Source organism: Babylonia areolata, chromosome 8, assembly GCF_041734735.1.
Source record: "Babylonia areolata isolate BAREFJ2019XMU chromosome 8, ASM4173473v1, whole genome shotgun sequence".
NCBI lineage: Eukaryota > Metazoa > Mollusca > Gastropoda > Neogastropoda > Buccinidae > Babylonia > Babylonia areolata.
The window spans coordinates 50,196,901-50,204,400 of NC_134883.1; positions in this window are offsets into that span (position 1 = coordinate 50,196,901).

The following is a 7,500-nucleotide window of genomic DNA, read 5'->3' on the forward strand; positions in this document are numbered from 1 at the left end:
TCCAAGTTCCTCACTGTCCCTATCCCCTCACCCATCTCCCCCTCTCTGTCTCCTTCCCTCGCTCCAAGTTCCGCACTGTCCCTATCCCCTCCCCATCTCCCCCTCTCTCTCCCCCTCTCTGTCCCCCCTCTCTGACCCCTTCCCTCGCTCCAAGTTCCTCACTGTCCCTATCCCCTCACCCATCTCTCCCTCTCTTCCACCGTCCTTCACTCTCTCTCTCTCCCCTTTCCCTCTCTCACTCACTACTACTCTCTCTCCCTCCCATCTCCCGTCTCTCTCCATTCCTCCCTCCCTCCCTCCCTCCCCCTCCTCTCACTCTCCCCACAACTTTATCCCCCTCTTTCCATTCTAACCATCCTTTTCTACCCCACCCCTACCCCACCCCGCTCCGCGCACACACCCATCCAGAAAAAAAAACCCACTCCATATTTCTTAAAATTCGAAGGCTGGACAGATGTGCAGTCCCAAGCAGGTGGTAGTTGTAGTGTCCACCACCACTCTCTCTTCCCTCTCTCCTTCCCTCCCAGCCCGTTCTCTGTCTGTTTCCCCCCTCCCTCCTTCCCTCCACCCCGTTTTCTCTGTCTCCCCCCCTCCCTCCTTCACCCTCCACCCCGCTTATCTCTGTCTCTGTTTCCCCCCCCCCCTCCCTCCTTCCCTCCACCCCGTTTCTCTGTCTCTGTCTCTCCCCCCCCTCTCTCCTTCCCCCACCCCGATCTCTGTCTCCCCCCCCCCCTCCCTCCTCCCTCCACCCGTTTCTCTCTGTCCCTCCCTCCTCCTCCACCCCGTTTTCTCTGTTGTCTCTGTTTCCCCCCTCCCTCCTTCCCTCCACCCCCGTTTCTCTGTCTCTGTCTCCCCCCCCCTCCCTCCTTCCCTCCACCCCGTTTCTCTGTCTCTGTCTCCCCCCCTCCCTCCTTCCCTCCACCCCGTTTCTCTGTCTCTGTCTCCCCCCCTCCCTCCTTCCCTCCACCCCGTTTCTCTGTCTCTGTCTCCCCCCCTCCCTCCTTCCCTCCACCCCGTTTCTCTGTCTCTGTCTCCCCCCCCTCCCTCCTTCCCTCCACCCCGTTTCTCTGTCTCTGGACAGAACAGAACTCCAGTGCCACACAATGAAGGCCCAGTGCTGTCACCTGTAGCTGGTACGCGGCAGGAACGACTACCGGCAGGGTAAGCCTTGTAGCTGGCCGGCCATGCCAGTGTCCCTGATTAGTGTGGGGGTCCCCCTCCCAATAATTAATGGCACGCGCTCATTAGCGCGGACACGAGGCATGCTGCACGTGATTATTTATCACCCCCGACCCGCACCCCCTCCCGTGGGAAGCGTGCAGAAGTGGAGAACAAAGATTATTTCCACCCTCCACTGCTGGACCTGTGGGTCCGGTGCAACAGTCTCAAACTGCGTTCCCTTGCTGGATTTTACCCGGGGTAGGGGATGTTAGTGGGGGGGGGGGGGGGGGGGGGCATTCTGTGGCCAGTCAAATTTGACACCAACCTCCCTCCTCCACCCCCCGCACACACCAAGTTGGAGATTACACCATATCTACAGGTTTCATGCCACTGCCAACTTTTAGATTGTATGTAAGCCACAGGCATCATTACAATGGCACTGGTGTTTGGTGTTTGGTGGGGGCGGGGACGGAGTACTGGTAATGTTCATTGTAGGGTACACTCCAATACACATCATTGTAGGTTACACTCCAATACACATCACTGTAGGGTACACTCCAATACACATCATTGTAGGGTACACTCCAATACACATCACTGTAGGGTACACTCCAATACACATCATTGTAGGGTACACTCCAATACACATCATTGTCACTCCAATACACATCACTGTAGGGTACACTCCAATACACATCACTGTAGGGTACACTCCAATACACATCATTGTAGGGTACACTCCAATACACATCATTGTAGGTTACACTCCAATACACATCACTGTAGGGTACACTCCAATACACATCACTGTAGGGTACACTCCAATACACATCATTGTAGGGTACACTCCAATACACATCATTGTAGGTTACACTCCAATACACATCATTGTAGGGTACACTCCAATACACATCATTGTAGGGTACACTCCAATACACATGGCAATAAGTCTTATCTCAGCAACCCTTAGCAGCTAATTACATACAACAAAACAAATAATTTTCACCCCACCCCCCTCCCTCTCCTGCTCCCCCTACTCACCCCCTCTCCATCACAAATTATCGAAAGCAAACGTAGGGGTGGGGGGTATACTCCAATAGCCTGTAGTGATTCCAACTTGGGCCAAATTTACCCGTGGGGGCGTGAGGGATCATTTCAACCTAGCCTACAATGACCCCACATACCCATTACAAGAAGGGATAGCCGCACCCAACTGCAGGGTGTGGGGTGGGAGTGGAGCGAGGGGGGGTCAGTTCTGACTAGAGGGGGATCATCCCAGGATTGTCTGCACTGACCCCGGAGTGAATCAAAGCCAGTCATATTTGACCCCTGGGGGTAAAAACCAAACGGGGATACGAACAGGCTGCTTCACCGGTTCTGGAATGGTTCCAGCAGGTCCGGCCGTCTGCGTGTCTGTCTGCATACCTGTGTGGCTACCTGTCTTGTCTGATTTCCTGTCCAGGTCTATCTGTCTGTCCGTCTGCTTGCCCAACTGTTTTCTTGTGTTACACTTTATCTGGTTCATTGATGTAGCTGCTTTCATCTTTCTTTCTTTCTGCTTTTTGTCGTTGTTTTGTTGTTTTTTGTTCTTTATTCATTCATTCAGCTGGTCAGTTGTGTGTGTGTGTGTGTGTGTGTGTGTGTGTGTGTGTGTGTGTGTGCATGTGCGTGTGTGCCGTGCGCGCATGACTGTGCGATGTATGCGTGTGCGTACACGTGTGCATGCGTGTGTGCCTGCGTGCCTGCACGCGCGCGCACGTGTGTGACCCTTGCAGTCCCCCACGACTTTATCTCCCTTCAAGCAGACGCAGACACATGAATCATCTCCCTTCCCCCAAAGTTTTCCTCTTCCGCTCAGTGGTTTGTGTTTGCCGAGACGAATCAAAGATGGCGCTGGCGGCTGGTGAGAAACAGTGCAACAGTTTCGGCAAGCCATAATATTCTTATCTCCCCAAGCAGAAAGTAAGGCAAAATCTAATATTTTTACCAGGCAACCGAAAGGACGAGTTGAATCGGAATAATGAATTGATGTATTTCTGGAAGCTGGAGAGGAAACAAAGTTAACTGGTGCACAATATTGTGTTGTGGAAGAAAGAAAAAATTCTTGTTTCGGTGGTAACTTCAAACACAAGAACAACAATGGATGGTCAGTCCTGGCAGCGCAGACTTTAAAAGTAGTGACAATGAGTAATACATTAACGCAAACAAAACAGGCATTTCTGAGTGAAGAGTCGAGAAAGTTCATGGCATTCCACCACATTAAAATACATGCACGTACGCGTGAAAATTCTCACCACCCTCCCCCCCCCTTACCCCCGCCACCCACCCACACAACGCTTGCAACAGAAAAAAAGCCTCTATTCTATAACTGATTAAAGTTTATGCTTTGCAACTACGAACAGGCTGCTCTTCTCCCTTCTTCAACACACACACACACACACACACACACACGCACACACACACACACACGCACGCACGCACGCACACGTAAGCACATACACAGCCAACTCCCTACCCCCCACCCACACACACATGCGCGCACGCGAACACACGCATAACCCCCCTCCACACACACACACACACACACACACACACACATTCCCATTCCCTCCACCCCCATTCCCATTTCATTTCCATAACGGAGTGCCTGTCGGCAATCGGCAGACAACTCCTCCATACACTTGGGCAGACTGGGCACTAAACAGCGCCGTCAGTACAAGGTCACCATGGATTGACCTTTGCCATCTTCCGTGACCTTTTGGGGGGGCAGATTTATTGACTGATACTGAGGTCAAGGACTGTTGTTTGCCCTTCGTCCAACCTCACTTCCTTTTTCTCTGCTTCCTATTAATTTTTTTCTTTGTATCGGTTCATTTCCTTTGATCATCGCTATTTACTAAACAAACGAAACAAAGATCTAATTGCTTCAATGATGTGTGACGCAGCTAGGTGTAAATGTGGGTGGGTGGAGGGTTGGTGGGCTGTCAGGTGAGTGGATAAGTGTGTGTGTGTGTGTGTGTGTGTGTGTGTGTGTGTGTGTGTGTGTGTGTGTGTGTGAGTGAGTGAGGGTGGGCGGGATGTCGGATGAGTGGATAAGTGTGTGTGTGTGTGTTGGGGGAGGGGGAGGGTGGTAGGGGGATGTCGAGTGAGTGGATAAGTGTGTGTGTGTGTGTGTGTGTGTGTGTGTGTGTGTGTGTGTGTGTGTGTGTGTGTGTGTACGCGTGTGGGTGTGTTTCTAAATTGCGAATGTATGTATGTATGTGTGGAGAGAGAGACAGGCAGAGAGAGAGGAGGGAGGAGGGGGGAGGGTAAGGAGGGGGGGGGGAGGAGACGAGAAAAGAAAGGACGTTGGGTGTCATGTGGTGAAAGAAATGTGTGTGTGGAGGAATGGGGTAGAGGTGCTGGACGGTTATGCGTGTGGAAAAATCATCTTCCTGCCAGCATTCGATGGACTGATTCACATCGACTTGGAATTGGGGAAAGAAAGAAAGGTTATTGGCGGGTGGGACAGGGGTGGAGACAGGTGGGGATACGGGTAGGGGGGTGGGGGAGAGAGGTCAGTGTGAAAAAAAAAAGGCTGGTTGTTGTTACTGTTTGTGTGTGTTTGCTTGGTGGTGGTGGGTGGGGTGAAGGATTGAGTCGGGAACTGCGCGCGCGTTTGCGGCCGCAGCACCGATGCACTTTGTGCACATGTTAAAGAACCCACGGCAACACAGAGATTGGCCCTGACAAAACCTGTATTAGAAAAAAAAAAAAAACCAGTCAAACAAATACACTTGCAGACACTAAAAAAAATACTACTACTACTAATAATAATTTTTAATCCCCCCAAAAAAAAAAGGGGGGGGGGGGAGGGACTGTATTGTGTCGAAATGACGCGCTTGCCCCGTGGGAATCGCAGCCCAAATTTCGCACAACAGAGAAATCCGTTGTCACACACACACACACACACACACACACACACACACACACACACACACACACACACACACACACAGAGAGAGGGAGAGAGAGAGAGAGAGCCAGCTAATAAATAATACAATGTCTTCAATGTTGGCAGATCCTTGGGGACTGTGTTGGCAGCCTCCCACTCCAAGGGAGGTAATCACTCTGTCTGGCTCCGCGCGACGAAGCGGTCACAGTGGAATAGTAGGTGAACAGTGTCCCGCCCAGATACTGTTATTAAATCAGAGCAGGGACCACCAAACACTACCCAAGTGACCGTGCGGCAGTGCGGGGTTACGCCGGCTGTGTGGCCTGCTGGCGACCTGACACTGACAGCTCCCCATCGGACTGCTGGCAGACGAACCTGGGGCGTTGCTGTGTGAGGGGAGATAAGACTCGGGATGACCGATGTGGGGGATGGGGAGGTGGGGGTGGGGGTTAAAGTTAAATGTCAAAAGGTTAAAGAACTCACGGCTTTTTACGGCTATTGGGTTGCTTGCTTGCTTGGGTCCCTCAGCTCCGTGGGGAACCGTCGGGACACCGCGATGCTGACTCGTGCACTAGCCTTCTCCATTCTGGACGATCGTGTGTAAGTGACTGTGTCTCAGCAAAATGTTAGCCCTGTCCTCTGCTTCTATGGTGTCAGACCATTTTCCCCCCTTTCTGCCATTGGGTTAGTGAATTCCCATCCACTGTCTAGGGCTCGGGTAAAGAAAGGCGGAGCCCAGTCCTCTCCTTCCGCCATTTTCACTTCCCCCAAACGAGGTCAGTCAGGTACCTCATTCACACACACACACGGGTGGAGTGACGAGAATCGGAGTACAGTGCCTCTCCCCCAAGGACGCGACACCATGCCGAAACCGGGCCTGGAACCCTGGTAACCAGTGAACGCTGGGTCAGAAAGCCACCACCGCCCTAACCAACTCTGCCACGGTAAATGCCAACGGAATGGCGCGGAAGACGGGGCAGCAAAATAACAACAACAAAAAAGGAGGAGGGGGAGAGAGAGCGAGCGAGAGAGAGAGAGAAAGAGAGAGAGAGATTGGCATAGACACTGACACTGACACTTGTTGATTGAATAGGCCACAGTCCCTTTCAATGGGGGTTCACAATCGGCATAATATACTATTAGTATAACCAAAGCACATGGACAATTCTTGTTGTTATCATATCTCCTTTACTGCAGAAACTTGATGGAAAAGAGACCACAATCGCAGGAATTTGAACTGTAATTTACAGTACCGTTGTTGTTCTGGTGCACTTTAAGTCGAGTGGCCGAGTCTGACGCACAGTTAGGTGCGATCACAAGCGGAACACAGCCCAAATCAAGATTGGTTAACTGAATTAATCTTTAACCTTTGATAACAGCTGAGCTGGCAGCCTTACATTCACAACCACACCCGTCAGCAGGAGACGAGGGGTTAACTGTTCAGATTCGGACAGTCAAACGGGTATCTAGACAGATGGATTGATAAACAGGCAGACTGAAGGATAGGGCACTGTCTTTGATAGGAAGGGAAGAGGTGTGGCTGGGTGGGTGCGGGAGCTGGGGGGGGTGGGGGTGGGGGTGGGGTAGAGGAAGAATGGAGAAAGGAGGGAGGGAGGGAGGGGTACCAAAAGCTTCAACGCCAATGCGCGAGCACGTTTCTCTGTGTGCCGTTGAAAGCCCCGCTCTTTTAACTGTTGTGGTTATTCGTCTTTCCCCGCTTCCTCTTGATCGCTTTCGATTTCGACTTCATCATCATCATCATCATCTTCTTCTAATTCTTCTTCCTCCTCCTCTCCTCCTCCTTCTCCTCTTCTTCTTTGTTCTTGTCGTCCTTGTTCTTCTTCCTGGTCTTTTTTGCCATCGTCAACAATATCCCCTTCATTGGTAGCTTTTTTCTTCTCAATAACCCCCCCCCCCTCCCGCCCGCGTCCAATTCACCACCCATCCTCCACACCCAGTGTGTGTGTATGTGTGTGTGTGTGTGTGTGTGTGTGTGTGTGTGTGTGTGTGTCTGTGTCTGTCTGTGTCTCTGTGCGTGTCACTGTGCGTGTGTTTAGTGCGTACGTGCGTGCGTGGCAGTGCGCGTGCGTGTGTGTGTGTGTGCTGAAAAGAACGAAAGAGTACGTGTCGAAATCATCTGAAAAGAGTGAATAAGTATGTGTCTAAATCCTCCGAAAAGAGTGAATGAGAACGCAATGAGCAGACAATAAAGCAACAAGAAGAAGAGGTAAAGGCCCCCCCATCCAGCCTGTGGGGCTCTGTTGACAGGCAAGACAGGGCAGGGCAGGGCAGGGCAGGGCAGTGCGCACTGCCCTCACGCTGATACACCAAGGCACCATCGATCTCTTCCTCTCTCTCTGTCTGTCTGTCTGTCTTTCTCTCAATATTGTTTTGTTTATCGACCC